This window comes from Phasianus colchicus, chromosome 15 (genome assembly GCF_987193195.1).
Source record: "Phasianus colchicus chromosome 15, bPhaCol1.hap1.1, whole genome shotgun sequence".
In the NCBI taxonomy this organism is placed as follows: Eukaryota; Metazoa; Chordata; class Aves; order Galliformes; family Phasianidae; genus Phasianus; species Phasianus colchicus.
In genome coordinates this window covers 10,100,671-10,120,806 of record NC_143450.1, presented here as the reverse complement: position 1 = coordinate 10,120,806, position 20,136 = coordinate 10,100,671, and positions in this window count along the sequence as shown.

The window sequence follows — 20,136 nt, the reverse complement described above, 5'->3', positions numbered from 1 at the left end:
CCATCATTATTCCATAAACGTGTCTACAAACAAATGGAAATGCAACAAGTGGCTCTTTGGTAACATTTCCCAGTCTTGACTTTTGGATTAAATTAGTCTTATTGGTTGATACGTTTCATCTGTGTACAATGGGCACTGGAGTTCCCTTTTCTTTCTATTTAAGACAAACCATATGCTGAAATGTTTTTAAAACATTTATTTCCCAGTTACACACACACACATTTTTCTTTACAAATCAGCCTCTCCTTATGAAAAATGCTAACTTGAGTCTCATGAAGGGAAGAATGAAGGTTTATATCAGGACTTTGAAATTAATAAGTGTCAACACTGTCTTTCATTTCATTTCATCTGCCCCTGGCCCATTAGAGGTCACCTCAAGAAACAGTGCATGAAATCAGGCCAATAGTAGGTTTTAGACAAATTAGAAAGAAATCTGGGTCAGGTATTATCTGGTGCTGAGCTGCCTATGAATAAAGTCAAATTATCCATTTCAGAGCCACTCATTATCTGATCACATTTCTGAGTGGATGATGATGGTTTTTCACTTGGAACATAGTAACCTCCACTTAGATCCTGGCATTGCTGATGTATGTGGTCATGTACCCACAACACAACATTTATTTGAATCAAATTAGCTTCAGAAAACCTATCACTAAAATTAAGCAGATACGTTTTCTGATCCTCTGCCATGGCATGATCTGGCTATCTTATGCTTAGCAAATAGCTTCCACATTAAGATCTAAGGGGAGACAACAGACCAGATTGGCCTTATTTCTCATATCACCAAATACTACATTCAGGAATAGTTCCTCTGAGATGAACATGGAAAAAAGTTTTGGCTGATAGATTTTGAAAGTTTCTGTCTTCCTTCCCAATGCTCAAATTCATTAAAAACACATTAAGCACTGGGAAGCATTCACATAGAAAAGTACAGCAGGTCGCAGGTGTACATTCCTAAGTTGTCTCTCATCTGCGTTTCAGTTGCTCTGTTTGCACAGAAGTAGGTTTGTTAGAGTTGGAAGTGTGTGGATCATTCTGTGTGTGTTGTTCAGATACTTAAATACACATACAAGGTGAAAAAAAAAAAAGGCAATTTTAATTGACTTAAGTAAATTTAGGCATGTGAGTAAATCTACTGAAATCATGACAACACTAAGAGCAAAGTCAATGATTCTTATGTTCAAATATGGGAGATGAACATCCTACCTCTATTCCCTTGGAAGAGCAAAGCCACTTTGAAGCTGTTTGCCAGCAGGAGATCTGAATGCAGGATGGACCCCTGATCAAAGATGTGTGCTCCCAAATGAGGCCTGATACCAGAACAAGGTTTTTGAAATGAGGATGGCAGAATGGGCTTAAAAGACTCAAATATGTAAGGATAGAATTTCCTGCCACCTGGGAGTGTCTCATTATTCATGAAATGCCAACTTTTTAATTCTTATAAACAGCAGTGTTACCCCTCCTTCATTAGTTCAAGAAAACATCTGGAAAGAGCAGGTAGTGTTTGAAGCATTGAAGTGGCATGTTGCTCTTCTCTACTTGCTTTCCATGCCTGTTTCAGGCTGCCATTGTTTCTGCTCAGTTTTGGGTACATTCTGAAAGGTTAGACCTTGAACAGGACTGGATTGTACTTATTGTTAAGTATTTTCCCCCCAAAAATAAAAGGGGTACCTTGAAACATGAAGGAATATTTTATATAACTGCAAGGTAAAGGAGGCTTTAGTTTCATGGATTAGCCATGCCTGTCTTTTTAATTCAAGGACAGAAGATGAACTCTAGCTGTACTCATTCCCTAATAGCAGGGTTTTTGAATATAATTAGAATTTTCTCTTTTCTGCTCTATCTGTCCTGCTCTTTTTTTACTTTCAAAGATTTCTTTGTTTAGAATTGTAATTATTTCAGTTAGAAATAATATTCATTTCAGCTCCTGTCTTTTATAGTATTGATGGATGCTGTTAAAGGACAGCTCTATTCTGCTCAGAGCTGGCTGCATTTTAGTAGTGCATTAAAAGATTTCTGCATAATGGTAGACCATGGACTTGCCAGCCTTGAAGAGGGGCAGTAAAGGGAGTCATTCTTTTAATCACCCCAGGGATATGCAGGATGTCACCCTTGGCATATTTTTCTCTTTTTGCATCCTGTGCTCAGCTGTTCTCTTAGCCCATTGCTCCATCCACCACTGTTTCTAGCAACTCAACAAGAGACAAAACTCCCACCCTCAGTACATTACCACCATCGTACTACTCTGTTGTAGAGTAGGCTGGCTGGGTGGTGTGTTCCCACTTCATGTAACCACCAAACTACTGGCCTCTCCTGCAAAGAGCAAAAGGAATGGGTGCACAGGAGACGTGGCAAACCTCAGACATGTTTATGAATATCAGCTTGATGAAAGCATAAAAATAATAATACAAACTTCCCTGAGCGCATCAGGAGCCCGAAGCCTAGCAGGGAGTCTGGAGAGCAGGTGGGTGCCTTGGAGCCCATGAAGAAAATGAATTATATGCATCAGCCCAGGTCGGAAGTTCAGGCAAGATACCTTACTAGATCCTTTCTCTGTGGGGAAGAAGGCTGAACTGCCTCACACTAGATTTCCTGTAGAAGAAGACTGGGGATAAATGAAAAGAAACACGAATAATAAAAATTTCCATGAGCAGATGGGTTTTGCTCATGAGTTCAAGAGGAACTCAGATATGAAATTACTCAGCTGTTAATAGGGGGATGTTAATCTGTGGTTTACATCTTCCTCAGCACAGAGGAAGCCAAGGTATGCTGATTTTTCTAAATGTTACATAGGAAGGAAGCCTGGAAAATTTCAGGCTAGCGGAATTTCTTTTAAATCTATTCTAAACTCCTTTATTGTTGCTCAGTCAAAACATACATGGATTTCAATGAGTTTTGCTCAACCAATGAGTAACAGTATAGTGAAGAAGTTCTTTGACTGTTTGTAGCTCAGCAAATGCCCCCAAGTGTTGCAACAAGGTCTAGAAACTGCCCTACTGCCACGATTACATGGAAAACTACACATTTGTGGAAGATGAGGGGACCTAGGGCAAAAGTTCTTTGATAATTACATGACAGGCAGAGGATACTGGTGACTGACATGGCCCTTTGCTCCAGGGAAATACAGGAGGAGTTCAAGCAGTTTACTCCAGGCTAAGTTCAGCTTCTGCACTGGGTACAAAAGCAGCTTGTGTCAAGAGCCGGAGTTCCTCATAGGTGTAGACTGTCTGCATTTCGATGCTCAGCATCAAACCACAAATTCTCCTATAATCCTAATGAAAGGAGCTGTCAAACTGGTGCAATTTAGACATCTGCTTTTGTTTTAACAAGCCATCACTTTCAAGGAGGAAAAAACCACATTAAATTCCTAATCAGTTCAGCTGACACTGTCAGATTGCAGGCAAGCATCCAGGAACCCAAGGGTGACCAACAAAGTGGAATCCCCCATCCCACTCTTCCTCCCCCCAGTGACAACAAGGCACTGGGAGGTGCAGCTCACCTGCTGTGGTTAGGAGCTGAGGAGGAAACTCTCCCAGTTCATTGCATCTCGCTGGGATTTGTTAATGTGGTGTTTCTGTGGTGAAAGGTGAGTTTTGCAAGGGAAGGGTTCTGAGATCCTCAAAGTAGATGTTGCGTGAATGCTGCCAGGTCTTAGCTCTAGGCAGGACTACACTGGTGAAATGGATGAAATGAAAAATGGCAGAAGATTCCATGTACGAGGCAAAAAACTGCAATGCCTCTTACATATCTTTTCCCCTCAGTGCTTCTCTCCTGTGAGCTAAAAGCTTACCTTAAATCACATTTGACTTAATAGGCAGATAGCATCACAGTGCTCACGGCCATTGCCTGTATTCCTTATTCCTGTGGATCGCTTCTACAAACAGGTCAGAATCATAAGACTGAATATATTAAAATCAATGTATTCACCTCTTCCAGGAGAGGTATTTTCTACCTCTCTCCACTTGCTTTGTCCGAATACAACATATATGAGCCAACAAAAACATCCTCCCCCCACACCATATTTTCTGCATGTGGAGAACACAGAACACTTCTCAGATCAGTGAGTATTTTTAAGCATAAAGACAGATCATAGTTCTGTCCTTTTTAGCTGTGGATGAAATGGGAATTAGTTAATTGTCTAATTAGGAATTAGGGAATGGGAATATAGGGAATTAGCCTCAGGACTTTATTTTTCTGCTGGAGGTCTGGTGCTTCTTGTTACCATCCTTAATTCCTTTCCGACATGTTATCCCTTGACAAAACACCTGGTAACTGAGAAGATACCCAGAGCAGCAGAGTATTTTCTTCACGTATGTCAAATGTTGAGTGTCGGGGTGCTAATCCTTACATGCACAAAGCAGAGTGTACCATGTCTCCCCTCAGATCCCTCCCAAAGGGAAAACGTAAGCAAGTGGCAGACTATGCATGGTGTGGAAATGTTTGTGTTTGCAAATGTACTGGTGTGTTGTGAAAGGGCTTCTGCTTTGTTCTATGTGTGTGCATCTGGAAGTGCATGCAATGGGCAGCACACAGGGGGGAATTTGAGGGGAAGATTAGCAGCCGGAGCACAAGCTCTGAGGAAGAGGAATGACAGAAAAATGGAGTGGAAATTTACAGCTGCGGCTGGAAACACTTGAACTGTATCAGAGTAACCTCAATAATTCTACTCTCTGGAAGATGCTGCAAACAACTAACCCATTTCTTGTGTCTAATGAATAATGGAAAAGGCACTCCAACATTACTAATTAGGAAAGATTTTATTCTGGAAGACTTTAATAAGGAGTATTAATAAGCATCAAGTAGAACAGCATTACAGAAGCGTGGAGATGTGCAGAGAAGCATAAAGTGCAGGGCTCTGGCAAACACTGCCAATGAAGGAAGCTGAAAAGTCCACCCAGAGTACTGTATGGAAAAGAAGCTTCTTGCCCTATTCCTAAATCTCAAGCTTCCATGAGAAGTACTGAGTTATTTTCAGAATTTTGAGGATAGTCATTTTTAATTGTACTCATAATTAACAGACCACTTGTCTCAGAATCTCAAGGATTAAATTTTCTGGATGTTCCGTGTTGTTGAGCAAAGCAAGGAAGTGATGTTTTGATTGCATGTCTCAACAGAAGTAGCAATGACTGCCAGCTGCTAGCACACTGCAGTTTATTGAAGGCCAAAATGTACTCAGAAACAGCATGTCTGTGAAATACTGCATCAGCTACTAAATACTGCAAACAAGACACATCTTGCAAGGCACGAACAAGCCAGGGGTGTGCAGGTTCACCACTGCCATCCTGCTTCTGATTGTCCGAGGCACATGTACAACAGCATCTCATTTGGAATTGATCAAACGTAATGGAAACATGGCTCAAGATTCAATCCTCTCTGTTAGAAATTTATGTGCAGTGTTTCTCACAGACCTTGTCTGCAGTGGCACCTTAGCTGACTGAAGCAGAGAAAGAAGGCAGGGTTCTTCTGTTTAAAGATGAACTTTGATAAAATGGACAGTTATGACTTCTGATGTGGAGTGAATCAGTTAATGAGAGCTATGTCCTAATGCCTTGTAAGTGCTCATCGTGTATCTTCAGCTAATTAATTCTTCTGGGCTGCAGTGTTGTAACTTCTGTTTTATTTTCAGTAGTAGTAGTATATCCAGCACAGCAAAGTTCCACTAGAACTTAACACTGGTGTGAAAGCCACTCTAAAATTTGAGGAAAAAAATCTGAAATTGCAGAGCAACCAACTCTTCACTAATTATGCTCACCAAGGCTTCGGATAAGAAAGCTCATCACAAGAGGTTATGTCAGTCCAGAGAGATACACTTTTGCTGCTGACTGATGCTCCAGCACAGTTTGTGATTAGGATTCCTGCGAATACTCTGATGCATTTGGCTTTCCTTCCAGGATATCTGCAATGTAGTTGTCCATACCACCTTCAGGCCATAAGTGAATTTGCCCCAGTACCTTCTTTTATTCCGCTCTGTGGTGCCACTGCAGCCGATTGCTTTGGCTGCTCTGACTCAAGCAGAGACTTGTTGAAAAGTGAGACATAGTCAGTGAAACTTCCCTGAAGTTGTGGGGAGGTGAACTACCATTGACTGCACTGCAAGAGGGTTGTACTCCACTTAGGAAAATCTGTTTTCACAAAGACATCCTAACAAGTGTACCTGCTTAAGCTCTGTACTGGAAAATCCTTTTGGAGGGAGATTTTAATTGAAAAGATGCAGGTCCATCCCTAATATGATAGTTCTCTAGCATTAATATTGAATTTCCTTATAGCTGTCACTGGAGAAGGCTCTCCTGTGGAACAGTTCAGCTTAATCAAATACAGATCTCGAAAACAGACCAGATGTGTCTGCCCTCCCCAGTCAACTTTGTAGATGTCTAAAATTAGACAAATGAGTCCCTACACTACATATTTCTAAACCTCATTGCAGTTGCTGGTGTTAATAACTTGGCAGCAAGGTGCCCTTGATCTTACTTATTCTGCATTTATAAATATTTGGTGCATGAGTGACTCAAACCCATTGACTGAGGCAGTTATCTGTGGTCTGAATTGATTTCTTATCCCTGGCCAGTGAATATTTTTCTAAGGCTTGCCAATTGACTACTGCTTAAGAAGCTCATCAAAATGTCAGGCTTAGTTTGAATCCCAGCCAGAATAAGAGCAGTTCTGTCCAGTCCCATATTCTGCATAAGACCCAGGGAGATGCTATCATGAAAATCTCCAGAAACTCATTTAGGTTTAAAAGATATCCCACCTGATAAAATAAACTACTGTGAATAACTGTTTTTTGTTCACAGGTTCTCATGGCAAGAATCTTTCCTGAGCCTGAACAACTTAAGATAATAGATTTAATTATAAGTGGACTGGGAATTTTTTTCCATTGGAGATTACACTCCTGTGTATCACTGCTGTTCACTTACTATAAACTAAACCAAAAAATCTTTATATAAGAAAGGGGAGAGAAAGGCATGGTGGCCATTGTGAGTTTTCTTTCTGCTGCAAAGCCTTAATCAGATTGAATAGCTGCCTATCACCGAGCTATCAAGTTTAATGATGAAGAAAGGAACAGAAATGTGCTTTTGGCTGGGCTCCTTATCTAAAGGCTGTGATCTTTGTCAGGAAGATTGACAAAGCTTGTATTCATGGATTTATTTATGCATGCTGATATGTACAGTCTGGGGACAGACTACTTCTAATGTTGCTTTCTTGGAGACAGATGTCAGTGCTGTTCACAGAAAGGTGCTGTTGTGGACTGCAATGCTCTGACATGCTGTCCATCTTGTCATCTTGAATATTTCTCTCCTGAATTAGCTCTGTGCAAGGTACAAACAGGGAGCTACAATAGTATGTCTGTATATGGGCTGCACTGTGGTCTCTGAAAGTGAAGAGGTGACAACTTCCGAGCGGAAGCAGTTGTTGAAGCCACTGACCTAACAGTGTTTAAAAGCCTGGTGTTATTTCAAGCTGGCTATCAGAACCCAAGAGCCAAAGGCTAGAATGAGTTAACATCAACCCGGCATCTTGCTTCAGGATCACTAGATTTGAAAAATAAGAGGACCAGGAAACTAGAAGGAGCATAAATAAATGAAGCAAGGGCAAGTCAGTCACCCTGGAAGACTCCCTCCCACTAAACACAGAGCAATCCATTTGAAATGATTGGACTTCAGACTACCTTTAGTCTGTTATTTCTCATCTGCCTACAGTGGAGCATCACTGTACTTTAGAGGTTGGTCTGTCTCTAAAAAATCCTTGTGAATAGCAGCTGTCCAGTTATTTCCAAAATACTTCAGTCTTATCTAGCTTTTGTGTTATCTTACAGGAAAGGGCTGACTGATGCTGGTTGATAAACAGATGGGCGATCTTCCAGCTGTGGGGCACAAACTGAAGAATAGTCAAATTCCTTGAGAAGGGATGCTTTGGGTCTAAAGCAAAAGGAATTTTCTGGTGAACTTGCTCAACTGACTTCTACATTGCTTTTGACCTTGGCTCAATGGCACCTAAATCTGTAATAATTTGTATCCACACTAACATGTATGAATAAGCAAAAATTGTAGAGGCATCTCTCTGAAGCACAATAGCTTAATGTCTTTTTGCTATTAGTGTAAGTGATACTAATCTCACATCTTTCCTTTAGTTTCCTTGTCCCTCAAGGTATCTGTTAGCAAAGGCTACACTTAAGCTAATGGACACCACCAGCAGAATCTCCAAGCCAGATCACTCCAACTAAACTATTCTGTGATATTTCAGGGCCTTTTAATACTCTGATCAATATGTGCAGAGGTTTCTTGCAACAGAAATAAACTACTGTTAACTGAGAGAGAATTCATTAGTTTAAGCCCATCATGATTTGACTGCAGGCCACAGCCATATCCAATGCTGTTTGCCCATGGGTGACTTGGCTCCATGTTGGCAAGGTACAGTGGTTTCTGGAAGAGTTACCCGGACATATTACTCAAAATACAAATTCACTGACCTAAATTGGTTAGATACTTAAACAGAACAGGAGTGGGAAGGCAGATAAGAATTTTATTATGGCCCTGTAGAAGCAAATTGAATTCAGACTCAGCAGGTGTACGGCTGGATGCAAAGGTCTGGATTGTTTTGTTAGTTTTGCTGGAGGGTAGTGCTTTACCCTTGCTCATCATTAATCAAGAATAAAGAGCCCATTTTATTAGTTACTGTGCACAGATTTTCCCTCTTGCAGGATATTTAAAACAATACGAATCAGCATTCAACTTGAAAACATTAAAAGACTTGGAAAGGAAATTTCAAATAAGTGCATGGAAGGATATAAAAAGTGGGATCAATTTAACTGGAAAATGCATTACCCATGTAAGTGCTAAATATCTGCTGAGTGTGGAAAGGCTGATAAAAACAAACGAATCAATAGAATTAATTAACTGGGAGGCGGTGTGGTCTAACAGAAAGACCATAAGGATGGGCACAAATCCTCTTGTGATTTCAGCTTGTACTGCAGTACTGAATAACCAGGTGTTTAGGCTTCAGTCTCTTTTTAAAGCTGTCTGAAGGATTTAGGTTTTCTCATCAGTAGGTCTTAGATCCTCAGACACTTTCCCTTTGACTGCACCCAAGATAAGAGTATCATGTAATCATTGTGCTTCCTAAGAGTTCTCAAGGCAGGCAGTGGAAAATCAGACTTCAGAGGCTGGATTTGAACTGTGGTGAATGCAATGGCAAACCTTGGCCTCCCCACTGAACAGGAGTAGAATGAAGTTCTGTCTTCACTTTTGCAAAATTAAATGTCTTGAAATTACTATTCCTTGGGTCACTGTTTTCAACAAGGAATGCACTACTTATAGGGAAAACCTGGTATGCTGTATGGTTCAGCACATACACCACTTGTAAAAAGTCCTTTCTAGAAGAAGCTTGCTCTGCATTTCATTTTCCTGAGAGTGCCTGGTTTCCATGTTGGCAAGGTAGCAGTGAATTCATCAAGCTCCCTTCCTACCAAAACCTGTCCAGCTATCAACAGCAGAATTTGTGGCATCCTAGCTATGAGACTGTGCTTTAGTAGAGTGAACAGAGGAAATAGTATAACAGCTGAACTAAAAGCTACAGGAGACTTGCCTATTATATTGACTTATTGCTGTTTTTTCATGAGTTTGAATTTTCATCTGGATTTTGAAGCCTTCACAGCTTTAGGCATAAGCTTCCAGGGAGCTTAAAAGCACGACCTGCAATAGAGGCATGCTTGAGAACAAGAGTAATAGAAGATCTCATCTACTAAGCACTGTCCTATATCTGTATCCTTCTTTCAATACAATATTTTTAAAGCAGTCTTGTATCCTTGCCACCAGTAAATCCTTTTCCAAACTGTTATATTCTATATGCTGTGTTTATTCAGCTTGACTCAAAATGCAATTTCTCCAAGGCTGGGATCACAGCTTAAAGTCTAACTGCTTGGCAAATCTACAGTGATATAATGTCTTCCAATGCATTTGGAAGTGTGTGTATGGAGACAAGGTCTAGCAGAGGCCATAAGTGACTGAATCTATAAAGGAGCCGACAATTTGCAAGGCTGGCAGCAGATTACTCCTACATTAATCACCAGCTACCCCATCTATAGTACAAGTTCTGTGTATATGACAGTCCTTTGACATCCCAGATGGTTTTTAGATGCCAGCCCTTTGCACTTCAATAAAATAATCCATAATCATCTCTGTAGCTCCTTTAGCTTGACCCCAGTGGGGTGATTTATTTCTGCAAAACAGTTTCACAATTCATCTTTGCCTTCTTGCCAGAAAATAAGAACAGACCTCTTCCCTCCCTCAAGACAGCAAGACAAATCTAGAGCTGGAAAGCTTGAGAAGGCAGACAAAGCCTTTTCCCTCTGCATATACCTGCCTCTCCCATGGCTATCATCAGTACAGTTCCTTCTCTGCCTCTCCCTGTCCTCCTGCAAATCCAAACTGCAGCTCTGGGTGAACTAAGCTTATACCAAAGCCTTTCTAGGGCTTTGCAGTCAATCCTATGATTGGCTGTCTTGAGTCATTCAGACCTACATGGGCAGCCAGCTACCAGCCTGGTCACAGTGCTGTCATTCTGGGCCATGCACAGTGTGATCTGTTCCTGAATATTTGCTCCACGGTGAATTTTTTTTTTACTCTAATGTCCTTTTTATACAAATCTTTGAGTGACAGAAGCCTTCATTGACTGTTCCAAACATACGGGGGCTGCTCCAAAAGCAATGTCTCCTATTTTTCTGTTGGTCTATAACATCAGAGGTGGATATTGGAAGTATGGCTCTAATTAAAAACCAGTAGCTCTAATTAAAAACCAGAATCAGTTCTTCTAGGAAAGAGGGAGAGCTTTCTTTGATGCTTAGAAGGGATGTGAAAGTCTGAAAAAACATATTCCTGTCTCATGCAGTCGCTGAGCCTTGTGGTATGTCTGTGGCTATATCACATAGCAAGTCACAAAGAATTTACTACATTTTAGAAGTGGACTTTATGATCAAGATCTTGCCAAGATGACCTTCAAGCGAAGTCAGCTGATGCCCTGCAGCATCTTGGCGCTGCTAGAGTGTAAGAAACTGGCTGTAAATGGCTGTAAGGCAGACTTATGACTGCTGAAGGTGGCTAAAAAAATGGGTTATAATGTACATGAAGCTAATCTTGGTCCTGTTTAAAATGCTGGCAAGCTTATGACTGTTTGTAGCAATGCCTTAAGTTGTTTTTGTGCATGGGATGATAGCTTGCCTTAGAGGTGGTAAGTTAGAAATTCATTGGCATTTTGAGGCTTTAGACTGAAAAATATCAAAAGCCAGAGATGTCACAAAAGGTTCTGCTTTCTGACAGCATAGACTCATCTTTGTGTGCTGATTCAAATTGTAAATGCAGCTTACACTCACTTTATTCCCTCCCTTTAAGTTTATGTGTATCAAATTATCTTCAGTCTCTTCACCTCAGGACTCCCCCAGAACATCCAAAACTTCAGCAATGGAAGCTTGCCACCATAGATCTGGTTGCCAGATGCAGTACAACAGACCCCATATTTTGCTCCACTGTTATCAGTTTGCATAATCTCCATCGCTAGTCAGTAATTCAAATGCATATTTGCATTTTTGCATGCATAAATGTGTGCTGATTAGTGTGATGAAGGCTGCAAGAAGGCAGGACATAAAAATGGACTGCTTAGTACAAAGCTCTATTGGTATTCTATGGTATTCCTTGATGTGACAGTCAGTAAACCTAAACAGGAACAGTACCAGTGTTCAGAAGGCCTAAACAGAGTTTAATGCTGTTGCTTTGTTAAGTCCTGTTCTGACTCACAACATCTGACAGCGTTACTTTCTTCATGCCAGGCAGCAGTATTTTGACTGCTTTTACTGTGCAAAAATAAAGGAAAAGTATTGTCCTTTTGCACTAAGCTGGTTTTACATGTGGTGCTGAAAGATCTCATCTTGGTCTCAAAATTAACATTTCTGAAAAGGAATATCTGGCATAAAACTAAGGGATTCAATTGCATTTGCATGGCTGAACAAAACCAGTGGCTGCAGAGACATTTGGAGAATGTTTGTGATCTCCTCTGGGGATGTCATAGGACTGGTTATCCAGACAGCAGTTGTGTTAGTGGCACTGTAAGCAGACAGTGGTGTTTCATGGTGTATCTGGAGACAGCACATGCCTGGCAGCTTAACAATGTCAGCTCGTTAAGCAGCTAGGTGGGCTGCCAGGTTGGCCTGAACATGCTGTCCTCAGCCACCCCACAAAGCACCAATCTGAGAGCTCTGCGCAGACAGATCACAGGGGGCACCAAGCTCGTGGCACTGCACATCTTCATCTAAAGACTGCAGGGACTGTACTGCTCTGGTTTACTTAGTGACTCTCAATAGCTATTACTGTGAGGAGAAGCAGCTGGGGGAGTAGTTAGGACAGCTAGCACCTCAATGAATGTGGGGATGTCACCAGGCCAAAGATGATTTCTGGATTCACTGCATCTCTCTTTTTAATGGAGAAAAAAGGAGCAAGGGCTTCCCAAGCCTTGAGTTGGACAGAAGTGAAAAGAAACCTGCAGAGATTCAAGCAGATGACAGAGCATTTATTTTTGACAGCTGGCGGATCAAGCAGGCCTGATAAGTTGGAGCTTTCATATCTTGCACATGGGGTTAATCCTATTTGGAGGGAATAAACGAAGGAGGAAAAATCTTTAATCAGAAGTAGCAGAGCAAAGTGAGCATGGCAATGGGAGAAGCCTTCAAAGGGTTTGACAGACATGGACTTTTCTCAGTTCAGTGGACTCTCCACCTTCCTGGTCTCCATGCAGCTATTTTAGAGGCAGAGCAAGAGCCTCAGAAGCCACACAGAGCTCATCTCCCTCCACTGACAGCCAGATACTCAAGTTCCTTTTCCCCAGTGTGATGGTGATGGTTTGCCTGTCTACTTGCACTGCCCCAGTCTGTCCATGAGCATAGGATAGTTAAATGCATATGATAAAAATTTCAGTCACCCATCTTGAGCTAAATAAAGATCAAAGGTAAATTTGCTTGGAGCAGTGAATTGTGAATCCTGAAAGAAGAACTATATTAGCATCAACAATAGGAGTAATTAGTCTGCTATTGAAGCCTTTCAAATACATACATAGCCAGTCCGCGTCAGCTTTGTTTCTTCTCAATGCCTTACTGGTTCTGCACCCCCTCCGAGAGAGGTATGCTATTTTCATATCAACTTGAGCTCTATTTTGAGAGGGGAAGGAATAAGTGAGCAGGCCGAGCAACTGGGCTGTGTAAAGATAAGCTTTCAACAGTGTCCTTTCAAGCTTTTGTGGAAACCAGAGATAACAGCAGAACAAACTCTTTGTAGGAAATTTGTAACATACAGGGATGGAGTGTGCTGATTCTCCATGATGGGATGTCAAGAGGGGTGTTCCATGGGTGAATGTGCTCATAACAATCAGGCTTATCCTGGGAGCTCTGCCCTGAAGTTTCCCAAATTCCATTTCTTCAAAGACTTTGCCTATACATTTCCTTCATCAACAGGCTGTAGGATCTCTGTAAGATAGACACTGAACTGCACATTAATTGCTTTATAGACAAAATGCCAATCGATCTGAGTGCCTGTGTAAAGCCAGTTTTTTTCTTCAATTCTACTAGAGCTTGTGATGAAAACCTATATTTATTAATAGAACATCATTGACTCCCATGAGGTTTCTCCAATATTGTATTGCTCACTTATTTGAAGCAGCCTGACATGCAGATTTGACACATTCCCACAGATGAATGGTATGAACTACAAAATGCACCCAACTGTGTGCTGAACTGGCCCAGCTTTGCCAACAGTAAAATACAGGAGTCAGTCTGAATCTGTGGGATGGAGAACAGTATCTCCTCCCAGTTATCTTTATCCAGGCAATGGAATAGTAAGGGAGGGAAATGGATGCAGGATTCTTGGCTGAGGGGATAGGCGAAGGAAAGTGATACAGAAAATGATTGTCCTATCAATTTATTATTATTATTTTAAGAAGTTGATCGACTTTCCACTCAAAATGAACCTTCCAGTGAGACCAATGGAACATGTGAAGGAGTAGCACAATGGATGCTCATCTCCAGCGGCATCTGTTCCAATCTTAGCTTCAAATTACAAATTACAAAAAAAAAAAAGAAAATCCTGTCTCTGTTATTGTAGCTCCCATGTGTGCTTCATAAAAGGAGCAGACGACTTGCAGTCTGTTCAAGCAACCCTTGTGCCTGCAATGAGGTAGGGCAGAATTAGGGCAGACATGATAAGGTTTGCTAGTGCATTGGTGGAGCCAGTGCTCTGACATGAATAAATGGTATTCTATTGCTTGTGTTTGTAGGCTAATGTTGCAGCTTTCCCTATAGCCTTTTTTAATTCCACACAGCCTAAAGACCTTTATCTTTAACAACTCTTTGCTTTTGGGAATTTTTTCAGGGCGTCGTGACATAAGCCTTGTTTTCAGAAAAACTGCTTAAGAGACAAAAGAAACAAACTCACTGTTGAAACAAAAAGTCTCTAATTCTGGAGTTTCACACAGGAACGGAGGGGAATTTAAGGGTTATACCAGATGCATTAAAGGGAATGCAAACTACTTCTGAACATTGCTTTTCCACTTGACATCAATCTAATACTGGAACTGTAGTAACTTCAACAGCAGCGCTGATATCCAGAATAATTGCCATGACTGAGGCTTTTACTAATTATACTTGGAAGCTTCAGGATTTTCAAGTAACTTTCATATGAAATAACTTCATTCATTGTCTCTCCATAGTTCCATTTAAGCTCTGGTGATTGATGGTGAGGGAATACCTGAGATTTGTGTGAACGAGAGATCTCTGTGCTGAGCTGAGGCAGCCGTAACTCAGAGAGGAGGTTCGTCTTATTCACGGGAATAAAGCAAAAACTGAGGAGTACCACACAGTGGCAAGGCTGTCAAATGAACAGAGCAGGACAAGGAAAGCAGCCTTTACAAACATCCCTTCCACAGCACTGACCTTGGCCGTGTCTCACAGGGTGGCACTCACACTGAGTTTGGTCTTGCAGTGATTAAATATTAATGCTCTTGACTTAAGAGGGAGAAATCTGCAGCACTTCTGGCAAGGTAACAGTAAACACAAACAAGTTTATCCCCATTAGGTAAATCATTTAAGTTCATTCTCAAGTGTTCTGTTTAATGAACCCTAATCACTCCACAAAACTTTCTGTGTATATTTGGGTGAGCCAAAAATAAATCCAGTGTGTCTGAATTCTTAATTATACCCCAGCAAATACTGCCTCTTGCTCAGTTTGCTTCAAAGCTGCTGCTTTGAGAGCAGTATTTCTCACTGCTGATTCTCCGCTAGTTTTAGAGTGTCTGTTTAAAGATGGACCATAGAATTAAATATGCCATCAGTTTCAGCAAATTTTGTTCAGCACCTCATAAAATACCAGCCTCCCTTTTAAAGTATGCAGAATGATTTGTATGGCAGCAGTAATCCTGTGAACTCTGAACGCTGAAGAAATCAAAGAAAGCAGAGGCAGTAAAATACATGCAACAATACATCCCTGTGAGTATCTGTGCTTTGCTCAGATGCACACAAATTGGCGAAGAATCAGGTGTTGCTCAGGTGAGAAAATCTGACCTTGGTTCAAAGGTCTGTCCCTGAAACACTGTATGCATGTTACCAGGATTAAAAAGTATTTTTATATTGCGTTTTAAACACTTAATGTGGGGAAGGTCAGATGTAATTATGACTGAGTTGAAACTTGAGAAAAATATCTGGTACCTGCCAGCTGGGTAACTACTGCATGCTCAGCCCTGGGGAGAAGATACTGTACCTGAGCTCTAGAACCTGAGGAACATCTTGGCTTTTCTGCTAAAGGGAATATGACTTAACTTCTGCTCTGAACTATTCTGGTACCAGGGAGGTCTCTTTATCCTGATGGTAGTTGAGGTAGGTTGAGCTTGGAGGAGTGTGCAGCAAATGAAGTGTTGTAAAACCCAAATCATGTAATTCAAGGAGTAGGTTAAGAGCTTGTAGTAAGGTTTGGGATGGATATGAACATGGGACTGTACTTTTATTAGTGCAACTGTCTCTTTCATCCCAACCTGCCTTGAGAATTTCACCAGTAAGCATGGGGAAGAGAAAATCACTCAATAGATTTAAGTTAGAATTGGTGGGAAGAGTCAAATGAGACTCCCTCTGAAAAGACAATCATGCTGCAGGCCTGAGTGGGGTTTCTCAGCAGTGACTCAGGAAAGTGGGCTTCTGGTCAGTCTCTGCTAATCATGCATCATTGGCATCAGCTTCCATGTCCTGATGTCTGCCTGGAAGAGCCAAGTCAAATCTGTGAGGATTTGAATCTCCACTGTGAGGATTGTGAATCTCCAACTGATTGCAGAGCCCTCAAGGTTGTTTCTGAAATCTGTTTAGAAACCTGTTGGTGCCATGGAAGCATTTGTGTACTTGCAGCTATTGCAAAGGGATGAAGGGCATCCAATTTTTCTTTTACTATTGCAATGCTGATTCAGTGTGCAGACTGCTGTAATACACTTGGTCCAGCCAGCAGCCCCTGAAGCTCATGGTGGCTGGGTGTGCTCAGAGTTGGCCAAAACGCACTTGGCACCTGGTCCTGCGGAGATAAGGCTGCCCCATCTCACTGGTCTAGAAAGCACTCGTATTTGCATATCAAAAAATAATCATGGTTAATGGGAGTGACAGATACTTATAACTTCTCATTTCGAACACAAGACTAATTGTCTTCTCTCCCTTGTAAGCAATTTAAAGAAATGCTGGTGCAGGAAGAATTAGATAATGAAGCTCTTTTCATCCAACGCTTACATGTAATTTACTTCTAAATCAAATCCCCTGGGAGGTGGCACAAGCTGTGACAGTGCAGAGAATGTTTTAATGGTTTTGGCAAGAAGTCAAAGAGGAAAACTTTCCACATTTTAATCCTGCCCCCCAAGCGGGTAATATTTCAGAACAGGAGATCTAGGGATGGGTGTTAAATACAACATAGACAGCTAAGGTCACTGATCAAAAGGAGCTGGTGAGGACTGATTCACACATCTTAAGTATCTGCTTATTGTGATATTTAACTGCTAATTCTGACAAAAAGCCTGGAGAAGGTATAGGCAGAATTACATCAGTTGGCTTATAGAATCATAGAATCACTCAGGTTGGAAAAGACCTTAAATGTCGAGCCCAACCACAACCTAACATACTACCCTAACTCTAACAACCTCCCCCACTAAATCATAAATCATTATGTTCCACCTTAAACTCCAAGAGAAAACAACTTCCTTCAAGAAAAGTACAAAACCTATTGCTTTGCCAGAATGTATAATTAACACATACTCTTATAGAGTCCTGTTATGGGGGGTCAGCAGTCTTTTGCAAGGCTGCTTTGTCCAGACCAGGATATAAGTTGAATCTGATGCTAAACACTACAGAACAATCTCACTTCACCTGGAGTTAACAATCATTATTTTTCCTTTACTTTGGGAAGCAATGTTTAGAATAAGCTTATTTTCAGATCTTCTTAAAAAGTCCTTTAAAGAGTATGGAAGAATTGGGCCTGGTCCTTCCTGAAGGCTTTGAAGAGAATGAATTCCCTGCATCTGAAAGGCTCTTAATAGATTTTTTATTTTTTTCTATACTCAAAGATGTTTTGCCAATAAATGGTTGGTCAGTTCTAGCCACTTAATTCCTGGTTGTAAAGCACAAGCAAAGGGAATTAATCTCCAAAATGGTACTATGCAGTTTCCCTTTGTTACAGAGCTCCATGCAGGCTCTTAAATCAGCCTAATTTCATTCAAGTCTTACTCTGCAGCTGCTGTTAAATTGAGTCCCCGAAGAGAATATAAGTTTGGAGGCATAAGAGGGCAGAACAGAGAATGTTCCTTTAATTGTTATTATCCACCACTCAGAGTCACTAGAGTAGAGGAGTAATTAGGGAATTGTGGTATATTTCAGTAAAAGCACCATTTTCCTCCCTTCTCTCTCTTCTCCTGTGGAAACCATATTTCAGGGTCTGTCATGTTTATAAGCCCTAGCAAGAATCTCATATGCAATAATCCCCACCTAATCATATCTTAAGTAAGCCCTTTCTGCCAAGATTTATGGTAACTGAAAGAAGGCCATTGTAAATAACCATAACAGCAGGCCCAGTGAGACATCAAGGCTGTGCTTCGTGCTGTTTTTGTTAGCACCCCTTTTGCATCTGGCCCAGGAACAATTGGTTTGTTCTCTGCTGCTACCCAGGAGGTGAAGCTCACAGTGCACTGCAGTAAACAGAATTGCTTTGGGATCCCCAAAACATATGCACTGCTTCTGACACGGTAGGGAACGGTGCCAGCAACACCCAGAAAGAACAGACAGTACAAAAAAGGCTGAAGGATATGGCTTAGCAGGCTGTTTCCCCACAGGCAGAAACTGCATGAGGAACTGAAGGGAATAAGATACAGATTTTATAATCATTTGGGCTCAGAGCATGGAGCTGATATAACCACTTTCTGACATGTCTATATCACTTGTATGTGATGTAGGAGGAAGAATATCTGCATGAGTCTGCAGTCTCCAGCCTGGCTGACCTGAGCAGTTGGGTGAAAATTCCACCGGGCTGACCTCAGCAGAAACTATTTTAACTTACGAATCACAGTTCTGGACCACTGTTCTTTGTCCTATAACCTCTCGCGTTTCAGCTGGAAATGACTTTTTCTATCAGATCTGAGAAATATCAGTTATGGTAAGACTGGCCACCATAGCCCTTGCATAACCACTTAATTTAGAGAAAAACACCCATTTCAGAAATAAATGGGAAAGATTTAATTTTTGGTAAAATTTAGTCTCAGTTCCCCTCACTGCTGCTTCCACCAGCAAGCAGACAAGGCAAAGCTATGGGTATGGATGCCTTCTATCTCACTAAGCATGTTATTTGCCTGTTGAACCCATGCTGTTGAAAACTGAACATTTTATCTTCCAGTCAGTAAGAATTGGTGGTTTTCTGCTCTCAGGCTTCACAAGAACTATTTTCTCCAGGGTACCTTAGAGAGACTGAACTTCTGTGGGATCAGCGTAGCTCTGATAAATCCACTATCTCTGCCTTCCCATCTGTTAGCTGCTCCTCAGTCTGGATATCCGCCTCAGTGTTTGAAATTCATTGGATATACTTCTGTAGTGAGCAGACTTCAAATCACCGCCGCTTTGCTTCTCGAGTTTGATTCAAGAAGTAAGGACAGTTCAAGAAACAAGGATAACCTCTTTTGCCTGAACATTTGTTACAACAGAAGACTTCTAAACACATGCAATGTTCTGAGGCTTGATTCTTCTTCAGTTGTATCAGTTGCATGCTGATGTGAAGCTGCTGATTTAAGTAGGGGTACATCAGAGATGCAGCGAGCACTCCTCCTTGTCAGAAGAGAGCCTGGAGTTCCAAGTCTGCAGGAAGGACTTCAGCTGCTGAACACAGATAGGCCCTGAGTGTCTTTTGGCTCCTGGGGGAGAGCTCACAGCAGCTTGTGTGCATCAGGTTCTTAAATAATGGGAAGTACCTCCTGTCAAAGACGTGTTGCATCCTAGCATTGTTGGAGGGATGTTGTTTTGGCATTAGTGAAGTCAGGAATAGGAAAACCTCTTGTAGGTATTTTACCTTTTTGCTCAGCAGAGCTGAACGGTTGGAGTGTATTAGGTGAGCTCTGGGAGCCCTGTGAGAGAATGGCTTGAATGGAAAGAAGAGCTGTTTTTGAAGCCTGCAAGATTTTGCTGTGGAATCCTGCGGTGTTGCAGAGATGGTTGTCACTGTTCATCCTTTGTAGATTTTCAGCTCTTTTAAGATCTGGTACAAAGTCAATGCCAATTTCTTTTGTTGATTCCAATGGGGCTTTATATCAGCACTTAATTGATTTACTAGCTCTTCTCCTAAAGCAGCTACACATACCCATTATTAGATATGACTGATATTTAATCACACTCTCAGATCACCACAGCTAGATTCCAAGGACACTATGCAGAAATGGGGTTTCAGTTGTTTCAGTTTCCCCTGACCTGCAAGAGACTTTTCCTCGCTCAGAATAACAGAATATAGACTGTGTCACTTTGCAAGTTTTGACTTCCTTTGTCTGCTGAATTCAGCAGTCCTTAGTGATAACAATGATGTGGAGATCAACAAAATGAGAGGGTGA